General features: G+C 45.5%; 2 pseudogenes; one reads left to right on the forward strand and one right to left on the reverse strand.

Annotated features, from left to right (window-relative positions):
* Positions 1 to 512: 512 nt before the first annotated feature.
* LOC146190230 (uncharacterized) lies at positions 513 to 3676 on the forward strand (annotated as a pseudogene).
* LOC146190231 (uncharacterized) overlaps positions 2887 to 20810 on the reverse strand; it is a 59774-nt pseudogene continuing 41850 nt past the window's right edge.

Raw genomic sequence — 20810 nt, forward strand, 5'->3', positions numbered from 1 at the left:
CCTACGTTGTGCGCAGTGTGTTTTTTTAAAACAAGTACTGATGTGTATGGACTATCACTCAGACTGTACCGCCCCTTGTCAGCGTTTTTTTTGTTCCGAGTGCACATTATGCTTGGGTATGTTTCATTATCTAATTGCCTTTTTTTTTTAGGCAAGTTTTTGTCTGACTCGAACCACCTGGACTACATTCAGATTGTGTTGTCGTACCTGGTGCACGTTAATGTTCAGCAGAAGCTGGCATGATACTAGCGGGCTCAAAAGAAACAAGATTTGAAGCCAACTGTGCCTGCAGCAGCTCATCCTGGCCTCTCCATGGGTGCAAGTAGCCGTCATGGAGGAGGACAGAGCTCACAGAACGCGCGATACCGAAACTCGGGCAGCATTCTTTATGCAGAACATTACAGATCTCGTCGAGGAAAACAGATCCCTTTTATGAACCGGGTAGCTTCTTTAGAGCTGGAAGTTGCAGCAGGCAATAGAAAACATTTAAACTGGAAAGCCACAGATAACCAAACCTCTCAAATATGACAAAAGATATAGTCACGAAGTCAGACCAGAGTCTCATACAAGCCTTGTTTCATTCCAGATGTTGAAAGTACTGCTTCAGATGGCTCTGTCCATCTGGACGCCAACCCACAGAACTTCACTTGATACCGAACCGCAGCGTATTCTTGTGCTGATGCGTCTACAGCTCGGCCTCCTGACTGAGGACCTAGCATCTCGATTTGGCATTTCTCTCTGCAGCGTAAGCGTCATTTTTCCTTCTTGGATCGACGTGCTGGCCACAGACATGCAAAAATTTATCATTTGACCATCTCGATGTGCGCTTGAATCACACCGGCCTAAAGCGTTATCAGACAAATTATTTGATCACCTTAGAGAGATAATTGATTGTACAGAGGTGTTTATTCAGGGACCCACATGCATGGATGCCGGAAGCAAGACTTATTCGAACTGTAAGCACCACAACACTGAAAGTGCTTGCCTCTATCCCACCTTCAGGAGCCATATCTTTTGTTTCCAAAGCATGGTGAGTAGGGTTTCAGACAAAGAGTTGACCTTGAAAACTGGACTACTTAACAAGGTCGAAGAAGGAGACCAGTTTTTGGTAGACAGGTTTTTCCAGTGTGAAGAAATGTTTCCTGCATATTGCCGCAATTCTGATGCCTTCCCTGACTAAGCGAAGGACACAACCACCAGGGGCCGAAGAGACCGCATCGAGAAAGCTTTCCAGTGTACGAATACACGTGAGACGGGCCATACAGCACCTGAAAGTCTTCAGTGTTTTCCAGATAGTACTTCTAGTAAGCTTTGAGAAGAGATCTAGAGATAATCAAGCAACCATTGACAAAATTCTCATTGTGTGTAGTGCACTTTTCAACCTCCAAACACTTATATTTACGAGTCAGCTTGAGTAACTGTGTGACTATGTGTTAGAAAGATGGCTCTTTTTTGCATATAAGCACTGCACAGTAATATGAAGTGATGCCATCGTTGTATGGAATGAGACCACACTGATATGTAAAGAAAAGTTTTATTAGCCTTTTTCTTTGGCTAGATCTGTACTACACTTTTTTCAATGTCTGCAAACACGGGAATATTGGTTGCCCATTTTATTGTGTGTAAATGTACACGTGGATCAGATAGTTGCCTACAACAGATAAATCATATAATTTAGTTTGAACAGCCATACAGTGACTAACATCAAAAGTCAGTTTTGGTACTGATGCTTCGCTTAATTTCATTACAACACTATAGCAGGCTTTCTCAAGAGCCACAATGATAGCTATTAAAAATTGGCTAGTGTAAGGTAATCCGCCTTGCTTCACATGATCTATGCTGACCAATTTCGTCACAGACTGTGTGGTTGTTCAATCCAAGACAGCAAGAGAAAAAAAAAGCTTCTGTGGAAGGACAGTACGCAGTTGTCCAGTTCTTATGTATTGTAACAAAGAACAGATGCAACCAAGCAAAGAAGCAATCTGAAAATACAGTAAGCCAAGAGAATTTTCTTATTGTTAATGAGGGCAAATAATTGATGTCATGCATTTAGAAACAATTAACTGGATAGAAACAGTTTTGATGTAGGCAAGTCTGTTTACTGCTAATTACTAGTTTCTAAACATGTAATACCAGTTATTTCCCTTTTTCACTCATTCTTGTTAACTCGAGTGGGTCTCGTTGGACTGCTCTTCCTGCTTGAGGTGAAGAATCTGTGTCTTCGCTGTCATGTAATGATGTTAGCAGCTGTGTGTTTCCTGCAAATGCCTGTTGAAATCGAAGCAACATAAATATGAAAGCATGTTCATGGCACACAATGTAAACTAGGAAACAGTCATACGAACATCACTTGGCACTTATTTAATAGCTGCCTTAAAGAATGAACAGCAGGCATGTATAGATGCATTCGGCAGGTCCTCGCTGAACAAGTGGAAAAGTCGACACACAAGCCCTATTTGCTTGCAGCTTTGTCAAGGTACAACTCCTGTAATACCTCTGTCAAACGAACACTTCTGATCCTCACTGAACTCTATCTGCATTGAGGTTTTCAAGGAGGGTTGAAGCAATTTGTGATACAAGGCCGTTTTGAATTACCATTCAGAAGTTTCCTTCGTGTGCGTTAGGTGACCTCGAGGGTGAGGACGCGCACTCTCGAATGTACTTGAAAACGCAAGAGCGATTGAAGAAGCGGCGGTTTCGAATTGAGCTCAATTGCACTTGAAAGTTGGCGTGTGACAACCTCGATCTTCATTGAGTTGAATGCAGATCGAGTTCAATGAGGATCGGAAGTGTATGTGTGACAGAGGTATAAATGTGTGCAAGCTGCCTGTATGTGCTGGAGTAAGACTTCTTTTACCTTTATTGCTGCAAGAACGCTCTGCATTTGTTGATCAGTTCAAGTTGGTGTGCTATTTTGAGCTCTATGGAGAGGTTCGGGCACTGGTTGACCTGTCCTTGGCTTGAAAAATACCATGTCGCTGACTGGCGCTGCCTGGATTCAGTTGACGTCAACTCAGTTTACGATGAGGACTTGCATGGCATGACAGGATGGCAAAAAGAAACAAAACATGGGCTTACTGTGCTCTTCCTTGATACCTTGATCCACTTGCATACAACATCAGTTGGCAATGGGTTGTGCAGTTAATACTTGAAATTTGCTTCTACACTGAACAGCAGTGCAGCAGCGCAAATGCAGCATTCTTCTAGCCTGAAATTTGCAACAGTGCAGTCATATCAGCTTAAGAGTACTGCCAAGAAACATTGTAGGGAAAACATCAAACATACCAAAGCAAGAAATGAGTGCCAACTTCCCTCGATTATTGAACTATCTTTATGTACATTGACACTCACTGCTCAAATTTACACTGTAAACACATTAATAAAGTTTCAAGATGTGTGACGTAACCGCACGACTGTTCTAGTATATAATTCAAGTAGCCATTTCAATGTTTGTCTAGAGAGCTGTGCTGCTTTATAAATGGGCAAATATTAGCGCACTTGCTCTACTAATGGCAACAATAATGGACTTTTCATCACTATTATGCCTGTGTCCTTTGCTTAAGTTTTAAGTATTTTCCCTGAAAGCGAAAACCAAAGAAACAATCTGTTGCCATGAATGGCAAAAGGAATTTTTTTGTGGTTGTTGTGGCAAACTAATTGATGTCATATGTTTACTCCGTGGTAAATAACTACTAATAAAGATATCAAAAACAGCTATTTTACTCACAGCTCATTTTTCAAACATTTGAGGAGGGACAGTTGTTTTCTCACAAAAATGACAATAAAAAATGCTTCCGTGGCTTCAGGCTGTTCATCTCTTTGCTGCCTCTTTCCGAGTCTCGCAACTCACTTGCGTGTTCTGCGCACTGCCCCGAAAGTAGCCACATCATTTTCTCTTTCTAGCGGTTATTTATTTTTCACAACCCATACAAAAGAAAATGACTGCTGCCAGCCGCGGTAATCGCTATCTGCACTTGCGACACGCGAGTGCAGATGGCAGAGACAGCAAGAGGGCAGAAGAAAATAAAAGAGAGAACGATAAGAAGAAAGGTCAGGAGGTTAGGTCGTAGAACAGTTCGATTATTTAGCTTCGAACGAATTGGACGAGCGCTCTACAAATATTAATACATGTAAGCTGTGAAGGCATTTGCGATTGTCGTTCACTTACCCAGAAATGCAGGCACAGGGAGCGCTGACTACTGTTCCGTCGTCGTTAACAATTTGCCATGGGCGATATCTTTTAGACAAAGCTTGGCTGGCTTCTACAGTTGCCACTACGACGACGATGCCTGCCCCACGCTTGCCGCACTTGAACGACGCAAGACACTTCACTTTCCCGCTAACAAATGCATCGTAAAAGCGTCGGTGATCTTGTAGTTCTTAAACTGTTCTCTAGTGTAAAAGCACACACCTTGCACAAAATAAACAAAAATGTCTCTTGCAGTGACTCGCTCTTGTTGCTATGGCAACGACGCGCCATCTGCGGTTTGGCGTTGCTACCGGCCCGCTGGCGTAGTATTGCTTACGCAATAATAAATGTTAAAACAAGCAAATAGTGCAGTAATGAAATGTAGCTAACACAAGACAGGATCTTAGATTACCTGCTTCGCCACTGCTCTATGTCTTCAGTCGTGAGCTCATGTTACATTCTCACACGCTAAGTAAAAAAAGGTGCTGACGCATCTAACATTACTTAATTAGTTCTCCACGATTATACGTTGCCTAATACAATACACATGATCAGATGCAATTGCAAACGGCTGAATTGTTACGCAGCATATATTAGCGGCTGAATTATTGACAGCATACATTAGACAAGAATCGACGGTTGTATGTTAAAACCAAACATTTTGCAGACCAAGCTTAGTTCACTGTCTCAGGCAGGTTCATGCATGTAGCACAAGTTAATTAATTAGTAGAATTGTAAAAAGCACTTATCTTCAACCACAGCCCCCTGTTCTTGACTTTTCACGCTTTCCGCAATGTCAACATAACGGAGCAATATGACCGGACAAGATGTATGTTTTCATTAAACTATTCATTTTTCAGTTCTATAGGGAATGAGGAGGACAATTTCTGGCTTAATTATCAACATCGCCCCTAACTGCGAGAAGTTGCCGTTTACCGCGTTACTACACAGCCTGCCATTAAACAATTTTACAATACTTTAAACGATTCTGAAATGTATTATCAAGAACAGAATAAACAAACAAACTTACGTGATGTGTTCAGCCCCAGTTTTAGTTAAGGGCGGTGGTCCTGACAACACGTCAATCACTCACTTCGGCAAACTGTGGGCAGCTCTCAGAGCTGGATAGTCACCAAGCAATTTTCTTTGTTTCCTGGACCCCTGCGCTTCTTTTGTCGGCTTCCGGTGCACTGCGCATACCAAGCAGCTGGATGACGTCTGCTCAAAGTAGTATTTTCTGTTCGCCTAGGTTTCTTGCTAATATGTGGCTCACGCAGTTCGGTCGTACTCACGCATACTAACTCTGAGATTTCTAGGAATGCTGCGCTTTCCTTTTTGTACACTTCCGCATTATAATTTGAGAGTGTGCCTCCATATTACATGCATATTACACCAGCATATGCATATCACACCAGCAAGTCGTGTTGGAAACTTAACCCCACAGGAGGTACTACAAAAAGAACATTGTGCAGTCTTGTTGCAAGCATTTTCAAGTTTCTTTTATTATTATTGATCGTTGATGTGCGGCTCTCAACGCCTAAGGACAGGTACCGGAAGAGAACTCAACAGAGTTTTACTGCGCACGCAAGCAAAGGTTTGTATACGTTACGCATGAGATGTCTATACAACACCAGAAATTGAAGTAACAGCATACTTTCTGCTTTCGAGAGATACGGACAACCAACAAGCGCCTGCAAGTTGGTGTGTGATCATAATGACTCTATTTGTTTTTTACATCTATTGCTGATTATGTTATTAATTCATTATTTTTGCCTATTTCTTTATTTCTGTGAGCATTTTAGTTGCAATATCTATAATGCTATAGAGCGGTCAAAAAAGCATGATAAAACAGATTTGCATTCAGTATTTATGTGGCTGGAATAAGTTTATAAAACTGCAGTTTGGGGGAGACTAGTCGGAATTCGACATCACAATACCCGCACACAGGATATCGGGGAAAGAGATATTTATTTTTATTTATTTATAAAGTACATGCAGCGCCTCAGGGGAATTTTTGCAAATGGGGCAGCCGTTGGAAATCGCATGCTTTAGACAAAACTGCGTCAAAAAAGAGCAAAAGGGGGCAAACACAGGCGTTAAAATCAAGAAAATGAGAAACTACGAAACAATGAAAAGTTATCTCAAAGATAATTCATCATTTTTTGTTCAAGAAAAAACGGTAATTTTAAAGGAAACAAAACAACATTCTTTTAGAAAACAAACTTGAAAGCCTTTTGTTTTTCCATCACCAAAACTACCTCAAACTCTGATTACGCATAGGATAAAGGTAGGCGCCCTTCAAAAATCCAATTATCATACTTTGTTGCATTGGAAACACATCAAGGAACTATTTCCGAGCTTATCCGTGTACCAGATGCACTACCCACGAGGAACCGAGATGAGCATGTTTCTACTGCGTCTTTGTAAATTATTCTGACTTAAATACGGGCTCTGCATTTATCCTGACAACTAAATAATAATAAATTATCCGTCGTCCTTCCAAACGTTTCTAGTTCAGTATAACAGCCCCTGCTCTTTCGCTCAAATTTGTGGAAGGAACATGTGGTTTGGTTTGCCTCGCATAGCGTGAACATAAGGTTCAAAATGTCATTGTAGGCCATGCCAAAGATAGTTTGTTTATTTACCGCAGTGTGTTGTACCTGTAATTGTTTCTGTTAAGCTGCAAGAGGGCGCAGTAACGTCCGTAAACATTTTTATGCTGCTCAAGGAGTCCATATTTGCGCATTTGATTGAATCTTCTATAATGGGGGGCTCTTACGAGCACAAACTTTTTCGGTGCTATACAGCCTGATGGATGCTTTCTACAGCTTTCTTCGAGTTATCTGCCTGCTATTCGGCAATCAATATTTTTCTTTCCTAAGTTAAGACTAACCTTGATAGAACTTCGGAGTTTTGAAAAAAAAAAACGTTACCTTACTTCAGGTTTTGCAAAACGCTTCAGAGTTCATTTTCTGCTAAGTACAGCCCGCTGAAAAATTCGTTCTATAAGAAGCCAAGGAGTAAAATATTTGAAAAGTTCCGTTAAGGTTGCAATCACCAAGGTTTTAAGCAAACACAAGGCTCTAGGCACGTTGAGCTGCAAAGAACCGAAATTATAAGAATTAGCAGCCATGCACTGTTTTCAGAATTCTTTCGCATGCACATAGTTTCTTTTTCTAGAGCTGAAAATGCCATCTTACACTGCCTATTTTAGAACTGCAGTAGACACGTTGCTGCGGTACCAAATAGGCGCTTCAAAAATCCTGTAGCAAGCTTCAAATTAAAACTACCATCTGCTGCCGACGCAGATGGAATTGCGAGCCCCATTTCGTTGTCTGAGCTGCTGGCTGCAATTGACGATGCGAAACGGAAAACAGCGCCCGGCCTGGACAAAATTCAATATGAGGTTTACAAGAATCTCAGTACTGCTGCACTTCCTCAACTACTAGACACCATAAACAAAGTGTGGCTTGATGGTGTCGTACCCGAGAGCTGGAAAACCGCCGTCGTGATCCCTATTCCCAAAACTGGGAAGCCTCCAACAGACCTCGCCAACTTACGACCAATCTCCTTAACATCAACGCTTTGCAAGCTCGCAGAGAAAATGCTAGCCACACGACTTTCTTGGTGGCTTGAACAGCACGGTTTTTATCACCCTGCTCAAATTGGATTTCGTCCATACATAGGTACAGAGGACGGTTTGGCTGTCTTGGCATCAGCAGTTCTATCATCTATCCGCAGCCGCAATGTACGCACCATATTAGCAATGGACGTTGAAAAGGCATATGACAACATCAGTCATGCCGCAATCCTGAATGCCATTGACATGCTTCATCTCTTTCCGAGAGTACGCACTTTTGTCGTCGCATCATTTCTGGACGGAAGAAAATTTGCAATACGCCTCAGCGGTGACACTGTTGGTTCATTCGTTTCACTACGTGGCGTGCCCCAGGGATCGGTATTGTCTCCGACGTTGTTCAATATTACTTTCATTCCATTGGCGTGGCGCTTACATGACATCCCTGAAATCAAGTTTTTGCAATACGCAGATGATATCACGGTATGGAGCACTCACCATGATCTTCTCACTCAAGAGGCCGCCCTTCAGTCAGCATTAGACGTAACCTCTGATTACGCATCCTCCATTGGCCTTCAACATTCTGTGTGTAAACCTTCATACACGTCAGTCGCCAACCGCTGGGGACGCCGTAAACTTACCTCAAAATCAATCCGTCTCTCTCTATCAGGCACCCCAATACAAGAAAGTTCGAGCCTGAAAATTCTGGGCTTAACAATTCACCAATCAAGATCAGCGACTGCTTGGTTTTCTCAGGCAAAAAAGCAAGCACTTCAATCTATGAGTTTAATAAGACGAATTGCACCTAAAACGGGTGACGCTGGCTCGTCTGTTGCACGCCAGTTAGTGAGGGCGGTTCTGCAGCCACCTATAGTTTATCAGGCCCAGTTCCAGCATCTTACAAGAGCACAATGGGATCGCCTTGAAGCCGTAAATCGAGAAGCTATGAGGACCATAACATGCCTTCCACGACTCACACCGGTCGTAGCGTTACAGAAGAATGCGCAGCTCAACACCATCGATGAACTGGTGCAGCAGCGCCGTGATGCTCGCAGACTCAAGGCCACTTTGTCGCATTCCACACAAGCACTGAGGGCGTATGCAACGTCACACATTATTCTTCAGCCACCTGCGCCAGTTCTCCCTCCCTGGAAATTTATACAGTTAGGAGACAACAAGCCAACTGACATCCGCAGACCAACGTCTGCCAACTCGGCATCGTTGCTTCGCCAGAAATTTGAAGAGCAAGATACTCACCTGCCTCAAGATTCCATAGCAGCGTACGTAGATGGAAGCCTGCAAGGCTGTGAAGCCAAAACGGCAATCTACTGTCCACGGAGACCTAGCCTGAATCAGACAACTACGTTTCAGCTTTCGGAACCATTAACATCTTTCTGCGCTGAGCTCGTGGCAGTTCAGGAGGCACTCTACTCCGTGGCTTCCATAACCATGCTCCTTACAGCCCACGTTGTCATCCGTACTGACGCACTTCAAGCAGTACGTCTGCTCCGACGTGTCAGCCGCTGCCCTAAAATTTGCCAAGACATCCACCAGCTTGCGGCGCGCATCCCACAGTCAATACGCATTGAGTGGGTCCCACGGGATCTGCTGCCTTCCCAAAGACAAGCTGAATTAGCAACCCGCCTCGTGAACCAAGATGCATCGATCCTACGGCTCCTCGAAGTGGACTACGCTACTCTCCTTTTGTCAAGAAAGGAGCACCTCCGGCGCCGCACACGTGCACTTATCCCTCTGTGTGAGATATCCCTTCCCCGCGGTCTCACTCGTGCAGAGGAGGTTGCGCTTAGGAGGATCCGGATCGGTGTTGCCCTTACGCCAGCTGTCACTAGGGCGTGGTCACGCTTCCAACACTTATATCCTCGCCCAGGATGCCGGATCTGTAAACACGAAGATGTGGAGGCCGACATCCACCAGTTGCTGTGGGACTGCCCAGAAATCAAACCAACACGATTCCGGCACCTGAGCCCAGTTGGCCTTTCAGAAACCAATCCTGCCTCATACGTCACTTGGACGCAAGGACCTCATCATCGCTCACTTCTGGACTTCATAAAATCAGCCAACGTTTTTCTATTCATTTAATCATTCATTCATCCTTCATCTCATATCCTACTGATGCCCTGAGGCAATAAATATCGACTAAAAAAAATTACGAGGACCCTTCAGCTCTTCTTCTTGTTCGGATCTCTTTTCGGTGTTTCTCACATGCATTAAGAAAACACTCCTCAGATAACGTTTTTTTTCCTATACCGCTTATATGCATAACTTCGGAAGGTGGTAATTTACTTATGTTGTCATATCGTTCTTTTTTTTTTTGTTGTGTGCAGTATAAACGAAATTGCAGTTTTCTCATTTAAGTGGTTTTTGCAAAGTAGTGCAATCTTTTCAGAAAGAAGATATTTGTCTTCTAAAGTTTAACAATAATGCTTGGTCTCATTCAGCCAAGACCACTCCATCAGCATCTGAGCTTGCTTTGGGCGTGGAAAAATTAAATTATAATGAACTTCCAAACTAGGTATCTACAAATTCACTGCCTAATTAGCCAGTTATATAAAAAAGCCTTCCCACGGTGCTGTTCTGTTGCTTTTTGACATATTACTACGTTCGTCATCTGTTACCACCCGTTTACTAGGCTCCTGGTGTCTCAATATTCTGCCCATTGGCAAGTGGGCACTACATTGCACGCCTCCTTATTACGCATGACACACTCCCAAACACACTCCGCATTCTTCTGGTGACGATGCCGGGTATTAACTGCGAGTCTTAGCGACTGCGTGTTCCGCTTCAGGTGCCGATGCATTATTTCGTACGCGATGCTTGCGTGCCCGCTTTCAATAACTCCACATATCGGAATCTGACTGTAATAGATCGGTGGTCCCCTGTCTACAATGATAAAACTGCAGCCGCACATGACTTGCGCTCCGTACCGTAAGTGGAGACGAAGCTGCGACGAGCATGTGATGTTCTTCGGGCAATTCATGTGATGTACTGCAACGCCACCGCCATCTTCGACCTTCAACATTAGAAACTCAACCCTGCTCTCAGCCGGAAATAGCACGAAGTGACCACGACCCGTGCGAAGCACTCGTTGTGAATTGACTACATTGCGATGCCTGGCGTGATGCCCATGGCGGTTGTGTGCCCGGCCCGTATTCCAAGTTTGCGTCGTTATCGAAGTGTCGCTATCTCACGTGACCCCGAGTTATCTGATTGGTGGAAACGCCGGAACATGATGTTTAAATCTCTTCCTGTTCCGTAATGGCCACACTCGGTTCCTGCGTTTCGACCAATCAGATGCTTCGAGGTCACGTGAGATAGCGACACTTCGATAAAGACGCATACTCGAAATACGGACCCTGTATAAGCAAATTTTTGTCACTAATTAGCTTTCCTCTTTTCTTCGCTGATTACGTTCGTTTGACGGGTGGTGAGCGCTTTTGCTGTTCTCGCCCCGTCCTCTATCGTGAGTGGCAGGCAATTTGGAGCTCAACGACGCTGGCGGGTTTATAATGACAACTAAAAAAAGAGATCACATGTTCGTGCTTACTGGGAATTCGAGCTCTCAAGGGAAAACGCTGAAACACATGAAAGATACTGACGAAGCTACGCAGCGAGCTTTGTACGTATACTGGGAAGGGGTCGATCAGTGCAAAAATACAGTCGAAAGACAAAAAGAAGAACGAAGGACACAAAGAACAGTCACGAAAGTGCTCGTACCTGTCCTGTGTGTCCGTCTTTTTGTCGTTCGTCGGTGCATTTGCGCAAATTCCATAGCATTATGATTCACCAACTAGCCCGGCAGATTACTGCCCTGAATAGCGTTGTGTTCATGACAATATGCGGCTGCAGAGACCTTACCCTCGCAGAACAATAAGGACCTGGTATTCACTCGAGAAGCGACCAGATATTTTTCTGCGACACAATATTTCAGGTAACGAATAAAGAGTGGCGTTCTTGGGCGTTAAATACAATATGCGCGTACGCGGAAGGTTCCCTCTTTCGGCCTTTGATAATCTGTTTTCTCTTGTATATTTTGCAACGTCGAAAGTTAAGCGGGTCATACTAGACTCACCGCTGTGAAATCACGGTAGGTATGATTCATGTAGAGCTAGCACGGAGTAGCGGATTAAGAATTAGTAATGATGATTTGGTAGTACGGGTGATAGTACTAAAGAAAGTAAACAAAGGCTTCAAAAAAAACAACAACAGAAAGCTGGTGTTTCGGGAGGTTCTTTCGATGCTTCCACTTAACACAGGATTTCATCCTTTGCCATTTTCTGCGCCTTCTAAATATTTCTGACTTTAGTAGGAGTCGCGTTTTAAACTTATACGAAAGTGACGTGGAATTACAAATGTTTACTTCAGCCTCATGTGTACAGGACAGATAAATACATTGGGAATGAACAACTGCGTGTCTCAGCGTGCAGTGCGTGACTACAGGCGGACGCATGAGCCTCTGCTGTGTACTTTTTCACAAATTTCAAAACCGTCGTCTTGTAGTCAGTATTTTGCCCAATTCTAGTTACTGAAATTTTGCACTTCTGCAGGGGTAAGCATTACAGTATCGTTTTCTAATAATGAGCATGGACCTGATCATTCACAATGATATCAATTCTCTGTCAAGAATAATCTTCATTGAAACATCTATAAGCAATACAATAGAGCCAGGGAAAATTTTCGTGAAATTTGTTACGTTTATGAGGGTTATTGGGCATAAAGCTTAAATATTATTCTCTATTACTCGGTGCACCTCATAAAAAGCCCATACTAAGAAAATATGATTTCTAGCTAGCTTTTACCAATACAAATCAGCAAAATTTCTAGCACGGCCGACTTTTTTTGCATGCAGCAATTGCGTCTCCAGATTAAGATTTGATGCCGCACTCGTCTATTGGCAGTGGTAAGCCGATCTGAACAGTGCCTCATGCTGTCTTGTATACTGCATATTTGTACACATCTTATAAGCCCTGTATGCATGGACGCAACAGCACCGAGTCGTTGGTGTCGAGTGAGAGAGGCCACCCTTATTTTACCCGCTTGGTGTCTATACGAACTCGCTTCTAGCGAGTAAGTGCAGCAGCGGCGTCTAGCGTCGAGATGCGAAGTTATTATGCGAATTTCTGCAGTCGTGATTGATTCTATTGCCTTCTCCTACAGAGAGCATAGATTAATATTTTTTATTGTATTTGAGGGCTAAAAACATTCAACTTCACTAATGTTCTTAACTGCGCCGGAAGCTTTTTGATCCCAGAGTTCCCCATAACTGGACAGAGTCTACATGCTTTTAAACAAGCGGGTCAAGCGAGTTAACCTACCCCCTGAAAGCGAGTTAACTCGACCCGCTCCGCCGCCTATTTTAGCCTACCCGACTGCGTATCCATGAACCCGAAAACTGTTTTTTTACACAACAGGCTTACTGGACCCAACTGTATAAACCTTTGTTTTCACATTTGATGACGCACAATTTGCCTTTTGTTGGCGTGAAATCTTGACTCCCTCTTGCATTTCAGCAAAAGGCTATCTTTTAAGGCTTAGGCTGATTCCTATTAGAAAAACGCTGGCTTTCCTTCATGAATTATGATGATTTCAAATCTGATTTTATTTTTTAAATTCAGCTGCATAGCATGTGTGGAAAATGATTCTACTGGTCGCTGGTAAAATAACAGATCTGCCATTCGAAAATTATACTTAGTTGAGAAACAGTTATACGCTTTCTTTCTTTCAGTCACAGAAATGGCCTTTGTCGTGAGATTGTGCTGAAGGGTTTTGGGAATACTATCTAATTATTTGCTGCAGTCATACTATTGGGGCGGGGGTAGGGGGTGGGGGGTCAAAGAGCAGAAGAGTTCTGCAGAAAATGGCCAATATCAAAGAATCTCAGAAAGGACGAAATATTTATACTCAGAAATTCTTTCTTTTATACTCGGTAGTGTGCAGCGAATGCCGTTATGTTAAGTTGTTCATTATTAGGAGAGTAATAATTCACTGAGTCGCGTTTCTAAGTGTTAAGTAGGAAAGAGAAAGCCAGATAGTATTCCACAAAGACGCACTGAAACCTTAAGGCAAACGTGTTGTATAGTAAACAACTGAGGCAAGAAGCGCGAAAAGCGCGAAAACCTTTGAAGGGGTGTATGAGCTGGTACATATATTGCAATATATAAAAAGAATGGCAGCGTATTCGTCCGATATTCCATTTTACAAGCTGCTTGCATCACTGCATAAAGGAAGTGCCAAATGGGCCGATCAGAGTGACGAGCACAATATGACTGCCTTCCTAGCACAATCTTACAGTGTGATCAAGAGGCGCGTAGGAATAAAAATATGCAACGCTGGTTATCATAGCTGGTCCATGTCACTGTAGCCCAGCAAACAGCTTGCTAAACGGTGTAAAGCAACTAGGATTTGTATGGACTCCTCCCGCTCAGACCAGACAGTCTTCCAGTGGCTGCTCGGCGAGCTAGGCGCAGTGGACGAATCGTCTGTTTGTTATGATATCGTGCGGAGATATTTTTCAACAGTCATTCAAGCACAACAGTGCGCGCCGACCAGCCTTCCGAGATAAGAAGGGCTACGAAATCGATTTCCGACGACGTCGCATCTAGGTCAACCTGTTTCGATCTTGTACGCTGCACCCTTTGCTCCAGCGAATTCGGCTTAATGCCAATGTATCATTTTGCTTGCCTGTCCGAGGCTTCTTCAGATGTTTTTTTTTTTTATTTTCCTTGGCCAGCAGTCGACGTCATCGATTGGCATGTGCATTAACTTCTCCTTGTTGAGCGCGTCCTGTGTTCATATTTTACGCCATATTGGCCAACTTCCTGTTCGTTCTTTCATATCCTCAGTCGCATTGAGACGTTAAACCCCATAAACCTGTTCAAAACAAAGTCAACGAAGAGGCGTCCGTGTGCTGTGCGATGTCAGCGCACGTTAAAGATCCCCAGGTAGTCAAAATTACTCCGCAGCCCTCCACTACGGCTCCTCTTTCTCTCTGTCCACTTTAACTCCCACCTTCCTCCCGTCCCTTACGGTGCGGTTCAGGTGTCCACAGACACAAGTGTGACAGATACTGCGCCTTTCCCTTCCTGTGAACCAATTATTATTATTATTATTAAACAAAGTCAACCGGAATCTGCACTTCACTGACACGAAAGCTTTGATACGCTTCGTCGTATATGTTACCATTATCTTCTCCTTTCTTCGAGAAAATGAAAAATCAACAAACGGCATATTAGTTGTCGGTCAAGCAATCGTGCTAGCCACATTTTTGTTTGTAGCTTTATGTGGTGCGTGCCCGAGCTTTAGTTCAAAATGCCCTTTTGCGAGCACCTGACGGGCACTGCATAAATAATAATTCGTTCACAAGAAAGGAAAGGTACACTATCTGTCACATTTGTACCGTAGACACTTGCCCGCGCCGTAAGGAAAGGGAGGAAGGGGGGAGCGAAAGCGTAGAGAAAGAAGTGCCGTCCCAGGAGAGGTATGCGGAGTAATTTTGACCACATTTCTTTCTCTTCTTTCTCTTGCTTTCTTCTCTCTTTTCTCCTCAGTCCGCACAAGGCAGCGGAAGTGGCTCCGCCACAGAGCCAGTAGCAGGCCCGTGCATTTTGTTTTCCTTCTTCCTACAGTCGCAACAGCAACAACAACGACACTCACATAGCACAACACTGCAGACGCAAGGGTGGGGGCTGCTGCTGGACCTACGAGCCTGGGACTGGTAGGTCACTGCCGCTTGCGGAGGGGCTAGCCTGCCTTAGGCCATCATAGCACCCGCCACCGCTTAGGTGGTGGACGACGGCTGTTGCGGCGAGCATTTTCTCTCCCTGTTCTTTTTTTTTTCTTCTCTACTGTCTCTTTTCTGTCCGCACGAGGCAGCGGAGGTGGCTCAGCTACAGAGCCAGTAGCAGTATTTCCTTTCGCTTCTTCCTTCAGTTGCAACAGCAACTGCTGACACCTCTCAGTTTCGCTTCCATCGAAAAGCAGCCGCCAGTGGTCGGGATCGCACCCGAGAACTACGGCACAGGCATCGGGCATTTTAGCCACTACTACAGAATATTCAGGCTGAATATTGTACAGTGCTGACAAGCTCCCATTGCCCTCAGCCGCCACAAAGCTCTGGAAGTGTACACTACTAGAAATCATATTGTTACGAAACGGCAAGCCGATGAAAAAAGGAGTACAGAGGACAGAGCGATGCTCGATGACAGTGAGATGGCGTTTAATGAAATGTTGCCGGATCTAGCGCAAGCGCTCCTGTCCGTGCGACTGCCCGCTTCTTCTTCCTTGAATTGTCCGTAACATCACCCGGAGCCACTGAGCGATCGTCCCGATCGTGGACGAGGACGTTTACCGATGTTGATGATTCCATGGCATGATGATGGGCGTGTCTGGATGCTTCAAGAAGAAGAGCAAGAAGGAAGAATAGCACGGTTTGCCGGCTCGATGATTCCCGATGAACCTCGCCCCAGGACGCTCTCGGGCCATACGTTGTCACGACTCGATGGCTAAGGCCAAGGCACGCATCACATGGAATAGGCAGGGGAGGATGTCTTTTGTAGCGGTGTCTTGGGCCATGGGATTATTGATCAGTACATCTGGTCATTGGGGCACATATGGTCGTTCGGGTCTCTCCTTGTGTCTTGTGGTCATGTGTTACGTCACGGGTCAGTCTCTCCTTCGTCGTGTCTTGTGGTCGGGGTGGGGGGGGGACAGGGCGGAGGAACGGCAAGGTCTTGCTGGGTCCGGCAGGCTGGAGAACAGGCATGCGATGCCTCCTAACCTTCAGCCGACGGCGCAATAAGTGCGCAGGGCGCCGAAGCTCCAGATTAGGATGAGGCGGTGATGATGAAGTACCCAGCACCTCCAACCAAATGTTACGAAGCGGCAAGCTGATGAAAACAGGAGAACAGAGGACGAGCGATGCTGAATGATAGTGAGATGACATTTAATGAAATGTTGCCGGGCCTAGCGCGAGCGCTGCTGTCCGCGCCGCTGCCCGCTTCTTCTTCTTTGAACTGTCCGTAACAGTATGAAACCGGCCTATATGTTTTGTTTTGCTAAAACGATGTGCATTTCCTCAAAGCTATGGCTTCTTTCGTAACTATTCGAATGATTACATTGGCCGTGCAAAGCTTAGGCTGTCGCCTCAAGCAGGTGCGGACGTGCGCTTTTCCCCGTCCTGGCGCGTATGTGAAATGCGATCGTAAGCTTTCTGGCTGAGGAACTTTTCTACCTTGGCGAGCGAGAGTTTCTCCGCCAATGGTATTGCCCTTTTTTTCCGTGTCGAATGGACGTGTCTGGGTGGTTGTCAGTCCACTTTGGTACATGTAATATAATGCAAATATCTATGTCAGTTCACAGCTGCATATATCGCATAAGACATGTGTAATACACACTGTGCATGTGTTTGCTATATATGTTTGTACCTATATCATTACCAAATTATTCTGTGTATATTTTCATTTGCAATCTCATTCAAAACCAGTTTCCGCCCGCATTTACTCGGATCGGTGGCGCCAGCAACCCGTGTGTTATAGCTGTGGCATGACCGGACACATCTCCCGGTATTGCCGTCGGCGGAGCCTGCTACCACAAGATCATCGACTGCTGCCCAACGTTTCTAATCATTTCGACACTGAATTTTATCCGACACCGACTCTGGATACATACCGCCCGGCACAGATGCGAAACGGATCGCCTCCTTTGAACCGCAGCTTGACGCCGCCAACCCAAAACAGCGACAATCACCGTCTCATTGGCGCCGTTCTTCCCCTTTGGGAAGCTAGAAGACGCGGCCGATGGGGGTGAGGTCGCCGGAAAATCAACGTTCCCAGTACCTCTGCCTGTGTTTATGTTAAAGAACAAACTCGAAGTATCCATTGACGGCATCCCCACCATAGCAATAATTGACACTGGCGCGACACTCTCTGTTATGAGCCTAGCATTCAAGAATCGATTAGAACATAAAGTGATGTTTAGCGTGAATCAAGCTGTGGTATTCCGTGGTGTTGGCGGTGAATCATTGGTGCCTTTGGGTGTGTGCTATGCGAAAGTTGTGATTGGGGGCCAAGCATTTCGAACCGAATTCACAGTATTGCCTCGTTCCACGCTTCAAGTAATTCTAGGTATAGACGTTTTGCAACAGTGTGGTGCAACGTTAGACTGCCGTAGTGGACAGTTCTCGCTTAATGCTGCGTTGATGTCGGCCCTTGTAGAAACCTCGTCGCTCGATTTACGAGCGTTTTCTGTGTCTGAAGATACAGTTGTACCTGCGATGTGCGGAGAATTCGTTCAAGTTATTTCATCTACGAATTTGTGCGAGAATTTCGACGTCGTAGTGGAACCTACAACGCTGGCCTGTGCAAAGAAGAGTGTCTTGGTGCCTCGTTGCATAGTTTCAGTCACCAGAGGCCACACCTTGCTGTGGACTGTAAACTACTCAGACGAGCCAGTCGTGTTGCCTCGTGGCATGAGGCTCGCTCATTACAGGAAGGTGTGTCGAATTACGTGGCGGCACTAAGTAACCATGCTCCTGAAGAGAAAACAACGCATTTTGCAGAGTCTCGAATCCAGGCAATGATAAACACAGCGTTGGGAGCACAGGAGCGCCGAATTTTGACAGACCTGCTCTCCAAGCAAGTTTCGGTTTACGACTTCGCAAGAGATCATCAGCCACCGATTCCAAATTCTCGCATCCATCATTCGATTGATATTGGAATTTCTCTCCCGATCAGACAGAAGCCCTATCGTGTGTCTCCGGCCGAACGTCAGCTTAATGACGAACAAGTTCATGACATTCTCCAACGTGGCGTTATCCAGGAATCTTCAAGTCCTTGGGCGGCTCCAGTTATTCTCGTTAAAAAGAAAGACAACACATGGCGTTTCTGTGTGGACTATCGTCGCCTTAACGCCGTCACCAAAAAAGATGTATATCCACTTCCATGTATTGACGATGCAATGGACTGTCTTCATTCGGTGTCATACTTCTCCTCGGTAGACTTGAGATCGGGGTACTGGCAGATACCGATGAACCCAAGCGACAAAGAAAAGACGGCATTTGTGACCCCCGATAGTCTCTATGAGTTCAACGTAATGCCCTTTGGATTGTGCAATGCACCTGCCACGTTCGAACGATTCATGGACACCATTCTGCGCGGACTCAAGTGGAAAATTTGTTTGTGCTATTTGGACGACGTTGTGATCTTAGGCAAGACCTTTCAGGAACACAATAGCCGCCTCGCCAGCGTTCTTGATTGCATTGAGAGAGCCGGCCTCGTCCTCAACTCTAAGAAGTGCTACTTTGGCGAACGCCAAACAATTGTTTTTGGTTACTTGGTCGATAAGGATGGTGTTCGGCCGTATCCTCAGAAGATTGCGGCTGTAACCAGCTTTACAGCGCCGAAATCAGTGAAGCAGCTTCGGAGCTTTTTAGGACTGTGTTCCTATTTTCGTCGTTTTGTGCTCAGATTTGCTGACATCGCATAACCGCTCACGTGCCTTTTGCACAAAGCGGCAGCGTTCAATTGGACTACTGACTGCGACTCTGCCTTCCGCTTCTCAAATTCCTTCTGACATCAGGACATATCCTACGTCACTTAGTCCTTCTGCCCCCATCGAAGTTCACACCGACGCTGGTGGCGTGGGCGTTGGTGCTGTGCTCATCCAGCGTCATGGCACCGATCAGCACGTGATAGCTTATGCTAGTCTTTCGTTGAGCAAGGCGGAGCGCAACTACACCGTTACTGAACAAGAGTGCCTCGCAGTGGTTTTTGCGGTGCAACGATTCCGTTCCTACCTATATGGCAATGTTTTTACCATCGTCACTGACCACCATTCGCTCTGTTGGCTCGTAAATCTTCGTGACTCTTGCGCCCGGCTCGCTCGATGGGCATTGCGTTTGCAAGAGTTTAACTTCACTGTGGCATACAAAAGCGGCCGCCAACATGCTGACGCTGACTGTCTGTCACGCTTGCCGCTTTCATCAACAGGTAGTGATGATGACAACTGTGATGACTACCTGGCGCCTATCTCGGCAACGTTTCCTGACCCTCAACTGTTTCAGGCAGAACAACGCAACGATCAGACTTTGGCACCGCTCTTCTCTGCTGCTTATGATTCAAAAGATGCGCGTTTCTCCGTTCGTGCCGGCCTACTTTACAAGAAGAATTTCAACCCCGGAGGTGCACGCTTTCTCCTCGTCGTACCGGAAAACCTCCGCATTCCCGTTCTTGAAATGATGCACGACGATACCACGTCGGGCCACTTGGGTGTCGCCCGGACCCTTCATCGCACACAGGAACGCTTTTACTGGCTGAAAATGCGTCAAGACATTCAGCGCTATGTAGCCAGTTGCGTCAAGTGCGAGCAGTACAAGCTTCCTACTTCCCGTCCACCTGGACCGCTCACCCTATTGCGCCTCCGACCACACCCTTTGAGCAGGTGGGGATCGACTTCTTGGGTCCTTTTCCGCAATCTTCGAACAGTAACCGGTAGATAGTGGTGTGTGTTCACTATCTCACTCGATATTCAGAAACAGCCGGAATAGCCTCAGCCACTGCTTACGAAGTATCCCTATTTCTTCTGCGATTTCTCGTCCTGCGCCATGGCCCTCCTCGAGTTCTGATCAGTGACCGTGGGCGCCAATTTACTGCTGAAGTTATCGAAGAACTCCTTCGTCTATGCACCTGCGATTGCCGTCATACAACGCCGTATCACCAGCAATCGAATGGACTTGTTGAACGGACCAACCGAACTCTGACCACTATGTTGGCGATGTACGTGGACTCTGATCACAAGAACTGGGATGAAATCCTCCCTTTTATTACATTCGCGTATAACACTGCACAGCATGAGACGACTGGCTACAGTCCGTTTTACCTCCTGTATGCTCGAGTTCCCCGCAGTTGTCTTGATACCATCCTTCCTTTCTCCCTCCACAACGAGCCTTCTATCGCCACTACTTTATGTCGAGCTGAAGAAGCTCGCCGCGTTGCCCGCCTCCGCATCCTAGACTCACAGGAACGTTCGAAG

Source organism: Amblyomma maculatum, chromosome 4, assembly GCF_055883805.1.
Source record: "Amblyomma maculatum isolate TAMU_Amacu chromosome 4, ASM5588380v1, whole genome shotgun sequence".
NCBI lineage: Eukaryota > Metazoa > Arthropoda > Arachnida > Ixodida > Ixodidae > Amblyomma > Amblyomma maculatum.